This window comes from Lycium barbarum, chromosome 4, assembly GCF_019175385.1.
Source record: "Lycium barbarum isolate Lr01 chromosome 4, ASM1917538v2, whole genome shotgun sequence".
In the NCBI taxonomy this organism is placed as follows: domain Eukaryota; kingdom Viridiplantae; phylum Streptophyta; class Magnoliopsida; order Solanales; family Solanaceae; genus Lycium; species Lycium barbarum.
Genome location: NC_083340.1, coordinates 20951057 through 20967235, shown reverse-complemented (window position 1 = coordinate 20967235; position 16179 = coordinate 20951057). Strand labels below are relative to the sequence as shown.

Genomic DNA, 16179 nt, shown 5'->3' with positions numbered 1-16179 from the left:
TGGTTAAAGTATGTGACGGCTTGGCTTGGCTTATATCCTTGGACATTCATGACTGCAGTGACATCTTCTTTCTTCTTTTTGGTCCCACTGATAGAACCAGATTGAATAGCCTTGTTTACTGCTTGCAAAGCAGTAAGATCCTGAATTTTCCCCGATTTAATTCCCTCTTCCAAGGCTTCTCCCATTCTAACAACTTCTGTGAATTTCTGTCCCATCATGCCTATCATTTTCTCGTAAAATATGCCAGCTTAGCATTCAATGAAGGTAGCAGTCATTTCTCTATCGTTCATCGAGGGTTGAACCCTGGCTGCTTCTGACCTCCAGCGTAACGCATACTCGCGGAACGACTCAGTTGACTTCTTGGTTAACTTGGTCATGTAGACCCTGTCTGGTGTGATGTCGGTGTTGAAACTGAATCGATCCATAAAGTCTTGGGCCATGTCACTCCAACCATGCCATTTACGGAAGTCCTGTTGTGTATACCAAGTAAGGGTTTCACCAGACAAGCTTCTTATGAATAGCTTCATTCTTATGTTCTGATCTCTACCTACTCCAACCAGTTTATCGCAATAAGCCCTTAAGTATGTATGGGGATCGCCAGTTCCATTGAAAGTATCACATTTCGGCGGTTTGTAGCCTACGGGCAAATCGATGTCAGGCTGAACACAGGGATCTTCATATTCGACACTTTTGCTTTCTCTAGCAACCTGAAGGCTTCTCATTGCCTCTTTGAGACTGTGGATCTCTTTTAACAACATATCATCCGTCCCTGCTTTTGCTTCTTTTTCCATTTCCTCGTATTGATCTACCTCGGGTTGGAACCTGACCATTACGGGGTTGGTAAAGGCTTGTGTTTCCGCTGCATATACCGGAGGAAACAGATTGTGCATTAGGAGTGACAAAATGTGCCCCTTGTATATGCTGGGTTGGATAAGTTTGGATGTTAGGAGTGTTTTGGACTGGAGGTGGTGTGTTATAAGTGATATTCGTAGGTAGTGGGTTTGGTGGGTTGAGAGTAGTACTTGTAGGTGGTGGATTAGTGTTGGTGGGTAAATGAATGTAATGAGTATGAACTTGTGATTGATTTGGTGGGTTGACGGGTGGTGGATTTGGAGTAGCATAGGTAGTGTAAGTGGGTGGTTGACTCTATGGAGGAGTATAGACGTATGATGGATTTGGTGGATTTGCGAGGGTGATTGGAGGGAAGTTGTTGTTGGTAGGTGCATTATTTTGTAGAGGAAAATGTTCAGGAACTGGAGATTCGAGTGATGGAAAATGAGGTGGGTTCGGTGAGACAGTTCTGGGTTCAGGAGGTGGACTTTGGAGTGTAACAGATAAGTTGGTCAGGTCCCTAACCCGAGTCAGTTCTCCACGTAGGTCCTCAATCTCTTGAGTCAAGCGGGCGATGTGTTCATCATGTTGAATAGTAGTTCTATGTTCGGATGTCTCGGGGGGATCACTAGAGATCATGGTGTTTTCCAAACCAGTTGAAGTAGGTGCGGTTGGATCAGACATAATAATCTGCTTTCCTTGAACAGCCCAACTGCGTTGCGGTAACGATGACGTCTTTGACCTTGTAAGGTAAGGGTGATCGGCCAGCTCGAATGTCAACATGAATCAACTCTTTTGGGAATAAAATAAAAGAAAAAAGGAAACATAAAAAATGCAACTGATATTAGTTTCATTAGCACATTTAGGCAAAGTCATGATCACGTAAAGTCTAGTAAGTCATGTAACAAATAATTCATAAAGTCAAACAAGTTGTCACACAAATGTAAACGAGTATATCAAACAATAACGTGTCCTAATATGCATGTGACCTCTTTGTGCCAGAGGTAGGCCTAACGTTTGTTTGAAGGGTAAAAATGTGTCTTAATATGTCATCCCATTGCTTTTGATTAATTAAACAAATTCTATTTCCCCAAAATAAAGTACAAGAGTAATGTAATATTTATTACATATCAAATGAATACAACATAAACTATTTCCTAATCTAAGTAAAGTAAATATGTCTGAATTTCTAGCTCCATTTTGTGATGTCCTTGGTCTTCGTCGATTGTGGATCACAGACGTACTCCATACCTGTCATAGAAACGTTAGTTATTCCCTCCCTCCTAAAGTTTAATTAATTAGAGCAAATAGTCAATATTTAGGCACAGTTATCCTTCAAACATGCACATAAAGTACGATTAGTGTCACTTGGGGTTGTGAACCCACTTGGACGTTTGGGTAAAGTCATCTAATGGGCTTAATACACCAAGGGTATTAAACCTCCTAGGTCATGAAATGTATGCTCTTAATAAAGTTTGTTGGTTTAGCTCTATCCTAGGTTGACTAAGAGCGGGTTTACTAGACGCAAGGTTCCTGAGCGGACTACTCGAGTGAGAAGGCTACGCGGTCACCGGTATTCGGACACCCCGCGCATACGCCAACTCTCCTAAAATTTTGGATTTTTTGAAGAAATTTGTGGGTGCGCAAAACACACCTCGCGTGTACGTGTGATAGTGTGAATTTCCAGATGTGGAGAAAAGTGATACGGAATAACAGTTTATATCAAAACAGTAACACATAAACAGCTTATATCAAACAAAGAAATAATAGCATGTAAAAACAGTTAGCACAAAATAAAGTAATTCAGACAAGCACACAAAGCCTTAATTAAACTAAGTCTATTATGTTAGAACCTAAGAAGTCCCGAGCAGAGTCGCCAAGCTGTTATACCCTATTTTAACCGGGATCAAAATAGTTTACAACATCCCGGTAATTCCGGGGTTAATTAAAGTTAAGAGTCGCCACCTAATTATTTACGGTGAATTAGGGCACCTAAAGTTTATTAAAATAGTTATCTAAAGTTGACTCTATTTTAAAGTTTACGAAACCAAACGATCCTAGGTACGGGTTCAACTAACCTAGAGGGAAGGTATTAGGCATCCTCTAAATTCCATTAATAATGGTTAATCCGACCGGACTCAAATTTAATTAGGCTAAGTGTAAGTTGTAAAAAATAATTTATGTATTAACCTATAAGGTAATTGATTTAAACTAAGGATGGGAATTGGTATTTAAAGTTAAAGGCCGTGACTAAAGGTGTTGTGGTGGAGTTTTAGCTCTTTGTTGACAAAATTTCACTAAGTATGAAAAATCTTTCTAACTTCTAACGATTAATGACCAAACATTAAAACCCTTTAATACATCCTACCGAGGTTGGATTTAGCTTCCAGTTCCTTTTATCCCTTTAAACAATCTCTCTTTCTTTGCTTTAAAAAAACAATTGGTAGCGTTCATTTTCACCCTTCTGCCTCCTCCTTACTCATATCCCATTAAACTTAGGCTCCCCGATATTACTAGTTATAGATGAATTTTAACATGACTAAATAAAACCAATCACTAATCTTTTATTCAACCAATGTCACACAAGCAAATAGAGACAACAAAACAAATAAAGTATTAGTTGCACAATATAAATTAAAGGGCATAAATAAAATAGAGGAATGAATTTAATTAAAATGGGCTCAGCCCACTTTAGGATTGTTGTCGACTACTGTTGGGCTTCGGCCCGACGAAATTGCTCAGCAGATTGCTGCGGATGGACTGACGGGCTGCGACCCAGCGAATTTTACACTGCTGCGGGCAGAACTGGACGGAGAAGATAGATTGCGTTGGGCTTTTAGCCCAACACCGAATACGGGAGAAGAGCGAGTCCCTCGGACTCGTATGCGGTGGTCATGCAAAGAAAAGAAAAGAAAAGAAGCTTGTTAGAAGAGATAATCTGCTTCTTAGCCATATATACGAACCAGAATACATCAATAAAGAAACGTACTGCCAACTTCAATTCTTCTAACAACATATGCAAATCAGAATAAGAAACACATTGTAACCTTAACTCTACCAACAATATATGCCAAACAAAATGTGTCAACAAAAGAAGCATATTAATTGTGACCTTAAATTCTACAACCATCTGTAAACTAAGAAAATTTCCATGTCTTATTACATGATACAACAGTTATCCCAAACAAGATATGAAGAGTACTAAAATAGCTCCATCATGCTGTCATTAGACAAAGAAAAGTCCCAAAGCATGATTTATATACCAACATCACAAGCTTCTTTCTTAACCAGTTTCGACTCTCGTTTACATTTAAGGAAAAAACTGAAAATACGCATATTTTATATCATGAGAAGATGTTACACACTGCTTCCACTATTTCGACACTTATGTAAATAAAAAAAAGCAGACAGAACTTCCATGTAGGCTTTAAACTTAGTAAAGTGAACTTTCAAATCATTTCCACAGCACCCGATGTTCAGTTTGACAGCGAAGCGGACTTTAAAAAAATGAGCAAGTTGGAACCCCAACTAAACATGTATTGAGATTTGAGAGAACCATTTGGTAGTATTCTAGTTTTAAATGCACAACTTGTTTGGCTTTAGAATTCAATGTCTAAGCAGGCCATGAAAACCAATGCTAGGAAACTTGTTATGACTGAGTAGAGAAAAGATCAAACCAGAAAATCAACTAAGCCCAAAACCTCTCTATGCTTTCTGGAAATTGGAACAAACTGATGACAAGCAAATACACTTGGACTCAACAGAAGCAAATTGTTCTTGACTTGAAGGAGATATTTGCACTTTAAACATAGGCCAACACGTATAGATCTTTCATCCGAACTTATTAAAATGTATTTATTATTAAATCGTATCTGGACAGACGCTAACAGATCAAAACAGAACTTTCGGAACACAAAATAGGGAGGACCTTCGTTACTTTTACAAAACAAATGCTTTCAGACCGAATGAAAATGGCTTCTAGATTTTAATAAAGGACCACAGAGACATATCGATTGTACTTCCAGTTACAAACTCAACAAACTCGAAAGACACTGTCGCATTAACTAGGAGGGGATATGAGATGTTTAGGCATACTTGAATATGACATACGACAGTGGAATAGAGTATGTGTGTATATCATCACTTCAACCCGCGAAAGGCACCTCTTTCGGATACAGTGAACTAGGGTGCGGGGTCTCGAATCTATGCTCGAACTCAAACGAACCGAACCCGATTAAAATAACTAAAGTTTCAAATTGGAAAGTGAAAATAGAGTAATATGTGGCTGTTTTTTTTTTAGAACGAGGCTATCTTTTCGATGATAATTTTCAGTCCCGAATCCTATATTTTCAACAGAAGTGTTTTCTGATTTAAAAGAAAATCAAGACCAGAATAAAAGAAACTTAAGACTCGATGACAGAGAACTTGTCCCTTCTCTAATCCCGTGTTCAATCCTCAATCCGTGTTTTTGATGAATTGAACCAGATAAAAAAAAGTCGGGCTTCGTATCTTTTTTCTCCTTTCTCCTCCTTTTTTTTTCTTGGCTGAGAGTGTAAAGCCATTTTATAGTGAAGCTTCAACTCTAGGGTTTCGAAATCTGGGCGGGGTTTTGAACTTGAATTTCGAAATTGAGTCAACGTTTTGCTAATCCGAACATTGAGGTTTTTCACGTGGTTTGCTTCAAATCTTGCTCAAAAAGGAAATATCTTCTCTGGTATTGAAGATCGTCCGCGTCTCGAATCCAAAAATGGAAGATTCTCCTCTGTCAACGACAGAGTAAGCAAGTGAGGCAGATGTGGGGATGATTTTTCGTGCGAAAATGGAGAGACGAGACTGTTTACGGCGAAAGGGCACTGAGATTTTGCTGAAAATTGGGGTGAGAGAGAGAGTAGGGAGAGAGGAAGAGAAAGCGGCGTGTGGGGGGGGTGTGCGGCTGTGGGGGGGAAATTAGGGTAGATGGCTGAGGCTTTTGCCCCTTTGTATTTTGCTGGACTGGGCCGGGTCAAATCCTTAAATGGATTGGGCTCGGTCCAGATTAGGATGAAAAGAATGGGCCTATATACAAGTGTATATACCTGATATACATGTATACACGTGTGAATTAGTATGTATATACATGAGGACTTGACACTTGTTTTAATTTTGAAAATCCATTCTTCTCACATTTTCTTTGGCTTCTAAATTAGATCAAATGTATTATGTAGTAATAATAATAATAATAACAATAATAATAAATTTCATAATTAGAGTTAATATAATAATCTTATCATTAGTATATAAAATATAAGCAAAGTAATAATAGAGTAAAATATTACCTAAGTTATATCTTATGATCAATATATAATAAGTAAGTAGCGATGTACAACGTATTAATATTTAACAATATAGTAGTAGTAGAAATTATAATAAAGTAAGGGTAAAATAAGATATTGATTTATTAATTGGAATAAAGGAGGGGCAAAATTGGGTGTCAACAGTCACGACCCAATTCGCGAGTCATGGTGGCACCTACACTATCCCTCCGAGTAGGCGAACCACATTACTGATAACAAGTTAAATAAGCGGAAAATTAAATAAGAATAAGTTAGCAAGTCTTAAATACTTATCATAACTAGAAATGTCACGACAACCCCAAAATCTGGTCAAAGGGTACAAGAGCGCTAAACGTAGTCTGGAATAGAAGTCTGAAAATACCCGAAGGCTACATACTGTTTGTCGAATAAAACAAATAGAATTAAATAAGAGGGTCCTTCAGGGGTCACAGATGACCAAGTAGCTCACCCTGAATGACTGAAAGATGTCACCCTCGCGGATCAGCCACGGGGCGTAGAAATGGAACCTGGATCGTACTCTGCACTCAACGAAAGTGCAGCAAGAGTAGTATCAGTACAACATTTGTATCGGTAAGCATCATAGGCCGACAATGATTAGATAACGCATGAAGAAGTTGAAACCAACAAGTAGCACATAGAGCAAACAGGTATGGTCACGTATCATATACAAGTGCAGTGTAAAGGAATCACGAAATCAACCAAGACAGATATAATTCACCAAATGATCAGTCAAATATATGAGTGGATGAATGCAATGCAATAGTCACCTCTCTCACTCCACTGTCGTACACGCATGCTAAGGGCAGTGCCTCAAAGCCATGACCCATGGGGGACCCGCAAAGTCCATGTACCACTCGTGCTCTCCGGCAGAAACCTCAGAGGCTATCAATCACTCTCAATCTCCAGCAAAGACCTCGGAGTCTCTCTGTCACTCTCAATCTCCGGCAAGGACCTCGGAGTCTCTCAATCACTCGCCTCACCATCATCACAAAAATAATATGGAAAGTATGTCATGCATGATATCAGTCTCAACACATATCGACACATATCACCAATATACACTCGACAAGTACAAGTCATATCACTGTCCACTGTTTAATTATCAATATTACAATTCCTTTTCATATGATGAGTGAGCTAGTATGTGACGAAGGTACAACCAGGTAAAAACCACAGAAAATAACACATATGGCGACAAGCCCACATAACAACTGACGAAACCAACTTAATTGGAATTCATCTCCACTTCATGCCCGAAGGCCTATCATGCTATCCCCGTCACTTTCTACAACTACATACGATTCTCTAATCAGAGTAACTAAAGTAGACCGTAACCTACCTCAATGTCGAGCAGGTGCCACGAAAGATCAAACCAATGCCTTTCCTTTACGTAGAGCCTCTGAACGATCGAAATCTATGAAATATACGCTCTACGTTAGAATACGAATCTAAAGACATCCATATTGCTATACTTATATTCGAAACCCAAAAACGCACCCCGAAAAGTGGCCTTGGGTCCACAAGGGCAAGATTGAAATTTTATTGAAAAATAATTTCACCCATTATCTAAGGATCATATGTTTTGAAAATTAGTCAATTTCATCCATAAATGGATTCTCAAATCATTAATTATCATCTCTTAAGACTAGGGCTCAAAACTTTCAATTACCTCAAAATCTTAACTTAGGATAAAATCTAACTTCCCACGTCTCAAATACCATGAATTTAACAGTGTTTATATGGCCAATACACCTAATATCCAGTTACATATACCCAGTATATCAAAATGTAGTCACAGAATGGAAATCATATGAAAAATATTCAAACCCATGAAAATTTCGAAAGTTGTATCTAAAAACCATTCTTTTCGTACATTAGTGTTTGCTACATTCATCTTTACTGTTAGCAATTAATCCATCATGAAATAATCATTAGCCTTCATTACATTAACTAATCATCATCACTTAATTAAAATGGTACATCAAACATGATATGTACTATTAAAGATATCTTAAAGTAAGCCCCTTACAGTACAACGAAATTGAAATGGAAATTCACTGCAACTTAAATTTGATGCTAATCATTGGATGAATAATTACTCCAATCACAATGGCCCACCATTTAGTATTAATTATTATGGTCCAATTATTAGCCAACCCATTACTCAATGAATGTCAACATAAATAGTAAAATATCACACCAACTTTCTGCAATAAAGGTTACAATAGTAGCTGATGCCTTGATAGTTTGATAAATTGCTGCTCCTTGACTTTTGGTGCACAGTTGAAACGTAACTGCCCTGTAATTTTTTCTCTTTTCAGATCATATACTGATTTGAGGACTAGATATAACCCTTAAGGCCCTTGCACGTAAGGAATAAAAGGTGGGCCTGGCCCAATAGCTTATTACAATATTGATCCACTTCACTTATTCACTTGGCCACTTTGAGTACTTCAAAAATTTACATACTCCATCAAATAATCTATTTACTAAATTATGCCTTATATGTGTGCAACGCATATTCCTATAAGTAGCTATTCACACACATTAAATAAATATATTTCAAGAATTACCCATCAATTATATAACCGCCACCTATTCCCGCAAGTTAAGAATACCATTTAAAGCTACGGAAAGGGTATTTTAGCGAAAATGATTTCAAAGTGATAAACGACCAAACGGGTTGTTACATCTAACTTTGGCATTAATTCACTATTCATTTATTAGTTTTCCTGAAACTGTGCTATCAGGCGGTTTCAAGGATACTGCAAAACATGAATGGTTTCCAATTAACTCAAAGTTAAAGATGTAAATCATATCTCCTTAAAAAGACCTCCATAGCTCACATTTTTTTTCAATGTATCTCCTTAAAACTTTTTCTTGTTGTTTTAGAATGATGTTGTGATGCAAGCTGGGTAACTGACAACGATGAGGCTAAGAAGCCGAGTAGCTGAGAAATCTATTGGCAGATGTATCATTGTGAGGGAACAAGCTATACCAGACTCTTTACATTGTTACTCACAGGCGGCAATTGGGATTGCAAAGAACAGTGTGTACAATGAAAAAAAGGAGACACATATTCGCATCAACCATGGTGTCGTTAAACAGTTGTTGAAACATAGTGTTATTTTCTTGGAATATGTAAGGTCCAAAAGAATTTTGACGGATCTTTTAACCAAGAGTTTGGTAAGGAAAATAATTCTTAAAAAACGTCGAGGGGGATATGGCTAAATCCCATGGATTGAGGTAATATGGTGGATACCCGTTTGTGGTCAAACGAAGACATATATGCCGTCAATATGCACTACATATCCTATCCCTATGGCGTGTGGTAGTGTTTTGTAAGGTTGAGTTTTACTCTTAATCCATAACCTGTTGTGGGGGTGCGTTTGAGATGCACTTGATGGATTTACTTGAGTTTTACTCTTAATGTTTCCATAACCCGTTGTGGTGGTGCTTTGAGAAGCACCGGATGGATTCACCGCTTGATATGAGAAAGGTTGAGCTTATTTTTGCTCTTAATGGTTCTATAGCCTCGTGGCAGTCTATGTTGAAGATAGACTTGATGGAATCACCTACTTGAGTGTAAAGGTTTGGGCGCCTTTTATGAAAAACTTGGGTTGTTTTTCTAGAGCATTCATGAGACTCAAGGTTTGGTGCATGGCCATCAAAGCACTAAGTTGTATCGCGGAGTTTGCACGAAATTAAGGATATGATATGTGTTGTGGGGGTCTCAACTTATGTCCATTTAGTTCAAGAGTACTTCACTTTGTGAATATTTGTTGTTGCCTCATTTCACTACGTGTCAATTCAAATGAAAGATATCGATACTTAAGTACATGTTCCTTCCTTTTGCCTGGAAATTATTCCTATTCTTTTGACTTTGCATCTGTAGGGGATTGTGGCATTTTTCATTAATGAGAATGCAAAGTAAAAAGTTACACATTCATCCTCTCGTATTGATTGTGTAACTTTTTACTTTGCATTCTCATTAATGAAAAATGCCACACACACAACTCTCTCTGTGGAAACTAGCATGCAAAGTTCTTCGCAAATCAACGAAGGGTCTTCAGTTCTGCCTTGTGCATCATTCTCGGTAAAAATATTACCACATTCGTGACTATATATCAAGTCCTTTGTACACTTGCATTTTGTCGCTATTTCACAACCTCTGCTGGAAAATGATTAGCTATAAATCAAAAAGTCCAAATTTTCTAGTCTTTATTGCTTCCATTATTATCACCACCTTGTCCTTTGGTGGGATATATATGAAGGAATCCATAATTAGAACCTCTCAGAAACTTATAAGAGGCTGACCTTATTTGGGAGAAACAAATGACGCAATACTCATAATGCAAAAGTTACAAATCTGTAAACAATAAGAAAATTGATGAAGCAAAGAGACTGTGAAGAGAACTGAAAACTTGAGTATCTCGATCTTTCTCAGAAGACTCTTGCTACAGGTAAGCCTATGGATTCAGTTATAAAATCCATGATTTATGATTAAAGTGTTGCTCTGTCAAGTTAATTTTCTGTTTTTTTTTCTTTATTTTTTTAATTTCCCCCCTTAAGTATTGTACTTGTATAATCTTGATTAGTTGCTCTCAAATTGTAGTTATTTCTTGAATCAATTCAGCTGCTTATGATCATTAGTTGTGTATCAAAATTACCTGAAGGAACCCCCCCCCCCCCCCCCCCCCCCAATTGGATGGTACGAGTAGTTTGTGTTTCTTGGAGTCCAATTGAGATGAAATGGATGGATTTTAGTGATGGTTTGCAAGAACTCAACGCTTAACAAAGGCAATTATAAAACATCACACATTTAGGGCTTGTTTGGAAAAGTCACCCGGTAATTACTAGGGTAGTAACTAAACAACCTTGTAATTACACAGTAGTGATACTGTGTAATTACAACCACATGTTTGTTTGTCATAACGTAATTACAGTGTAATTACAAGCGTGTTGTTTGGTTGTACAAGTGTAATTACACAGCTAGCTTAATTTAAAAATAAAACTTCATTATAAAAAATTTAAAGTTAATATTTAAAAAATAATTGACATTATAAATGATATTAAATTAGTTATTTAGTACCACATTGTTTCTTGAAAATATATTAATTAATAATCATGTATCTGTAACTAATATTGTAAAAAATAATTGATATATATATATTTCAAATTAATATATATATTTCAAATTAATAATATTTAATTTTAATTAATTATAAAAGTTAAAAGAAGACTTTTTTTGTGAGAGTGTCATGAATTGGATGTTTGATAAAAAATAATATTTATAAATATAATGCCATAACAATATTCAAATGTTTGACACAAAAAATTCATAAAATGTAAGTGAAAAATAAACAACATGCAATGTGAAAGCAAATAACATAAAATTGAAAATATAACCTAAATTAAAAATTCAAAAGAAAAAGTTTAACATAATATTCTTATGTCAAATTTCAATACATAAGTAAGTTCCAACGTAACTTAAGTAAATAATTCAAAAGAAAGGAAAAACACAAGTCTATAGTCACTCGTTATATGTTAAGTTTGTTAATGACTCCTTTCCAATAGTAAGAGGTGTAGTTACAAAAATTAGAATAATAACACGGTTATATTAAATGAATAAAATTCAAAAAATAAAAATACAAGCAATTACATGGAACCACAAAAAGCAAAGGTTGGGAATGAGAAGAAAAAAATGAATAATGAATAATATAAAAAGAAAATACATTTAAAAAATAAAAATAATTAAAAAGTAAAAGTAAAAGTAAAAAAAATAATAGAAATAAAAAACAAATTAAAAATAAAAAGAAATTAAAATAATAGAAATAAAAAATAAATTAAAAATCAAAGGAAATTAAAAAAAAAAAACTAAAAAGTAGTTTTGTAATTACACTCAATTCTCAACCCCCCCTTGAGAATTGGAGAGTGTAATTACACCCTCTCAATTATATCCAATTCTCACCTAACTAGGTAATTACTTGGTCAAATAAACGGGATAAATTATATTACACCCAATTTCAACTACCTGGGTGACATTCCAAACAAGCCCTTATAGTTGTTTTCTAAACTGTCACTTTTTATTGATATTTGTCTAAAATTGTTTCCTTCTTCACCCTAATTCAGAAGACAAGGTCCAGTAAGTCTAATTTTCTCAAAACATAATGATTATGCTTATGCACATGGGATGATTCAATTAATGTCCCTTTCTTTCTGAAACATTCAACGTGGCAGGGAAAAATGTTCTACTTTTTAGCCCAACTCCAACGCGGTTTACGCAAATTTGATGGCGTTTTCCACGCTTCCTGATGTGGAAAAATGCACTTACATTATTATGAAAGTAACATATGAACCACATAAATATCACCGGATCAAGGAGAAAAAGTCAAAAGAAAAAATTGCACGATAAAAAATTAACTACTTACTAGTACTTTTGCCATTCTTACTGGAAAGAAGGTATACATCTACAGTCACCATGAAGAGTCAAGACCCTTTTATGATTTTTTTAATGCAAAAGCTACATTCAAGAATTTTATAAATAATAACTAGGTGGAAGCCTCTTTATAAAATAGCGTACTTAGACCAAAATAATGGTAGGTAAAAATCTATTAGGATTCGGTTTTTTCACCAAATTAATGAATACACGCTCATTAAAGGCAACATTATTTTTTAAACTAACAAATACAGTAGGTAACAACCATCCAAACAAGAATTTTATTTTATATATATATATACACACAAGGCCTCATCATAAAACAACCACTCCTTAGTTCCACGAGAAACTAAAGAGAATGAAACAGAGAGACTGTGAAGAGTATTCAAAACTTTGAGGTATCTTTCGATCTCTCTCAGTATAATATTCATCATTTCTTCTTGTTTACAGATTTTGTAACAATTTTTCATAATGAATATTGCATCATTCGTTTCTTACAAATTATAAGATCAACTTGTTATTAGTTTCTGAGAGGTTCTAACTATGAGTGTCTTTCATATATTTTTCTGTGGAAGAAAGGACAATGATCATTAGGGGTGCAACATGATCCGGTAAGTCTAGGCTTTTCATAGATCTAGCCGATTTATTTCCGATAGAGGCTGTGAATATAAGAAGTACACGTGTACAAATGTTTTGATATATTTACTCACAACTCTGTCTCAATGGAAACTAGCATCAAAAGTTGTTCACAAATCAGCAAAGGGTCTTCTGTTCTGCCTTGTGCATTATTCTCGGTAAAAATGCTACCGCATCGTGACTATATATCAAGACCTTTGTACACTTGTATTTTGTAACTATTCACAAATCTCGGCCGGAAAATGATTGACTTTAGATCAATGGAAAGTCTAGATTTTCCAATCTCGGTTACTATCATAACTATCACCACCTTATCCTTTGTATCGACGGGGGAATATATGAAGGAATCCAAAGTTAGATCCTGTCAGAAACTAATAAGAGGCTGATCTTGCTTGTAAGGAACAAATGAATGATGCAATACTCATCATTTATGAGTTACAACTCTGTAAACAAGAGAAAATTGGTGAAACAAAGAGACTCTGAATGAGAATTGAAATTAAAGCTGAGGGACCTTGTGATCTTTCTCAGTGGACTCAGTTATGGTCTATGTTAATTTTCTGTATTTTCTTTATTTTTATTGTCCCCGATACTTGCATAATCTTTGATTACTTTGCTCTCAAATTTGTGTCTTCCTTGGATCAATTGAGGAGTCAATTCCTCTTATGGTTATTCAAATTAAGGAAACTACCTGATAAAGCTATTTATCTTTTTTTTTCTTTGTTTGTTCAAATTTATGCATTTACCTTGTAAAGTAATAAGGGTCAACAGTCACCTTAAAGATAAAGAAAAATGGCGAAAGTAATCCCTTAAGTTTGGACTTTGAATTAAACATTCCTTATGTTTTAACACTGAACAATAATAGTCTTTCAATTATTTTTCGTTTTCTTACTTCGTAAATTAAATCGTGTTCGTCCTATAGGTAAGTGCATAATACAGATTAGAAAAAAGAAACAAATCATAATTTTTAAAGGTAAAAAGAAATGAGGAGTGATGATGTAGAGGGTAAAATAGTACTAAATTTTTTAAATTGGACTAAGGGGAAACTATTGTTTGAAATTGAGAGAGATATCTAATTTTTTTAGTAGGGTGGGAAGGGGTAAATAATTTTCTTACAAATAATATTACAAGATTGACAAAAATAATATTTGAAAACTTTAAGAAAATTTAGTACACATTGATGATATAGAATCTCCTCATTTTATGTGAAGGCAAATGATTTATTAATTATGAATTTCCCGATAATAATTTCTATAGTAGATGAAACTAACAACTAATTTAAACTATTTTATCAAAATAAATATTACTCATAAAATAAATAAATAGAAAATATTATTTTATTGTTGAACTCCTAAGTTTCCAAGCAAAATAGAGTACATATAGACTTTCATATTCTTTTTTAGCAGTGATAAATGAAACAGCTTTTTTTTCTTTATTTCTAAAGTTTTTAGTCACAATTTTCTTGTATGTTTTACTTTTGATACCATATTAGAGTTGAACTAAAATTGTACTATTTTATATCATTAAAAAGTTATTAGTATTTTATGTTAAAGGACTATTTTAATTGAAAGTTTGTACTTATTTGCAAGAAAATATACAAACTTCAATAACTTTACTAAATAATTTACTTAAATTGAGTGACCATTTAAAAAATTTACTCATCAATTCAGCTGTGACATAGTTTAACAAAGGCATCTAGAAAACATAACACATTTATAGTTGTTTTCTAAATTGTCCTTTTTCTATTAGTGATCTTTCTAAATTGTTTCCTTCACCCTAATTCAGAAGACAAGGTCCAATAATTCTTGTTTTGTCAAAACATAATGCTTGTGCATATGCACGTAGGATGATTCAATTAATGCCACTTTCTTTCTCAAATATTGCACCAAAGTCTAAGGCCAAAATTTTCAAAGTGGCAGGGAAAAAATGTTCAGCTCCCTCATTCTCGATCGAATTATTTATTATTAAAAATAATTGTCTCAAATTATTTATTATTTTAAATTTTCTAGACACAATAAATTAATATTTTTCGTCATTATACCCTTAATAAAATTTTATCACCAATGAAGATGATAAATAAATAAAATAAAACATTTAGAAGAGAGAGTATAACATGAACATAAATAAAAATAAAATAGTCAGATACTTAATAATTATTATTTTGTAAGAGGCGTGTAAAACGCTCCCTCATGTGGAAAAATGCACTAATATATGAACCTCATCATAGGCATCACGGGGTCAAGGGAACAAAAGTCAAAAAGCATAAAATGCTCCATAATTTTTTTTATTTTTATTTTTTGCCCATTCTTAACGGAAAGAACGTGTATAGAAGGTTCAAGACCTTTATATATGAATTTTAATGCAAAAGCTATAGTAAAAGAAATGCTCTTGTAATTCTAGAAATAATAACTAGGTGGAAGCTCTTTTATAATGAATAGCGTACTTGGAACAAAATAATGGTAGGGAAAAATTTGTTCACACTTAGTGTTTATACAAATCGCATTGGTGCATATTCGTGTCTTTATATACACTATTTGTACTAGATTATACTCTTTTCGGATCAAAAATAGTGTTTACTTAGTTTTTTTTTTAAGGTTAAAAAAAGTGTTCACTTATCAAATCAAGAAAGAATTAATTTTATTGTTTCCATATTTGTCTTGATTAAGTGTTATGTGATCAAATCTCAATGTCTATTTAATTAGGGGCAGTCTAGTCAAATTACCTATTTTATTTTAGGAGTTAATATTTTTATACAAATGTCTAAATGAACACTTTTTTTATCGGGACAGAGTAGTTAATTAAAGTATACTTTATCTTAATTTATGATTTAATTTTAATAAATTAATACAATTTGATATGCTAATCGAATGCGACACATTTTTACTAGCCCAGATTAAATTAAAGGCGTCAATTAATGTACAAAAGATTGGTTTAGTAAAGTGA

The 16179-nt window shown here is 34.5% G+C and overlaps 1 long non-coding RNA gene across 1 annotated transcript; it reads left to right on the top strand.

The window, feature by feature from the left end:
* The first annotated feature begins 12380 nt into the window (after positions 1-12380).
* LOC132635511 (uncharacterized) lies at positions 12381-13941 on the top strand. Its single transcript, XR_009580579.1, has 2 exons — positions 12381-13001; positions 13179-13941. It is a non-coding gene; the product is annotated as an uncharacterized LOC132635511 (long non-coding RNA).
* The last annotated feature ends 2238 nt before the right edge of the window (positions 13942-16179 follow it).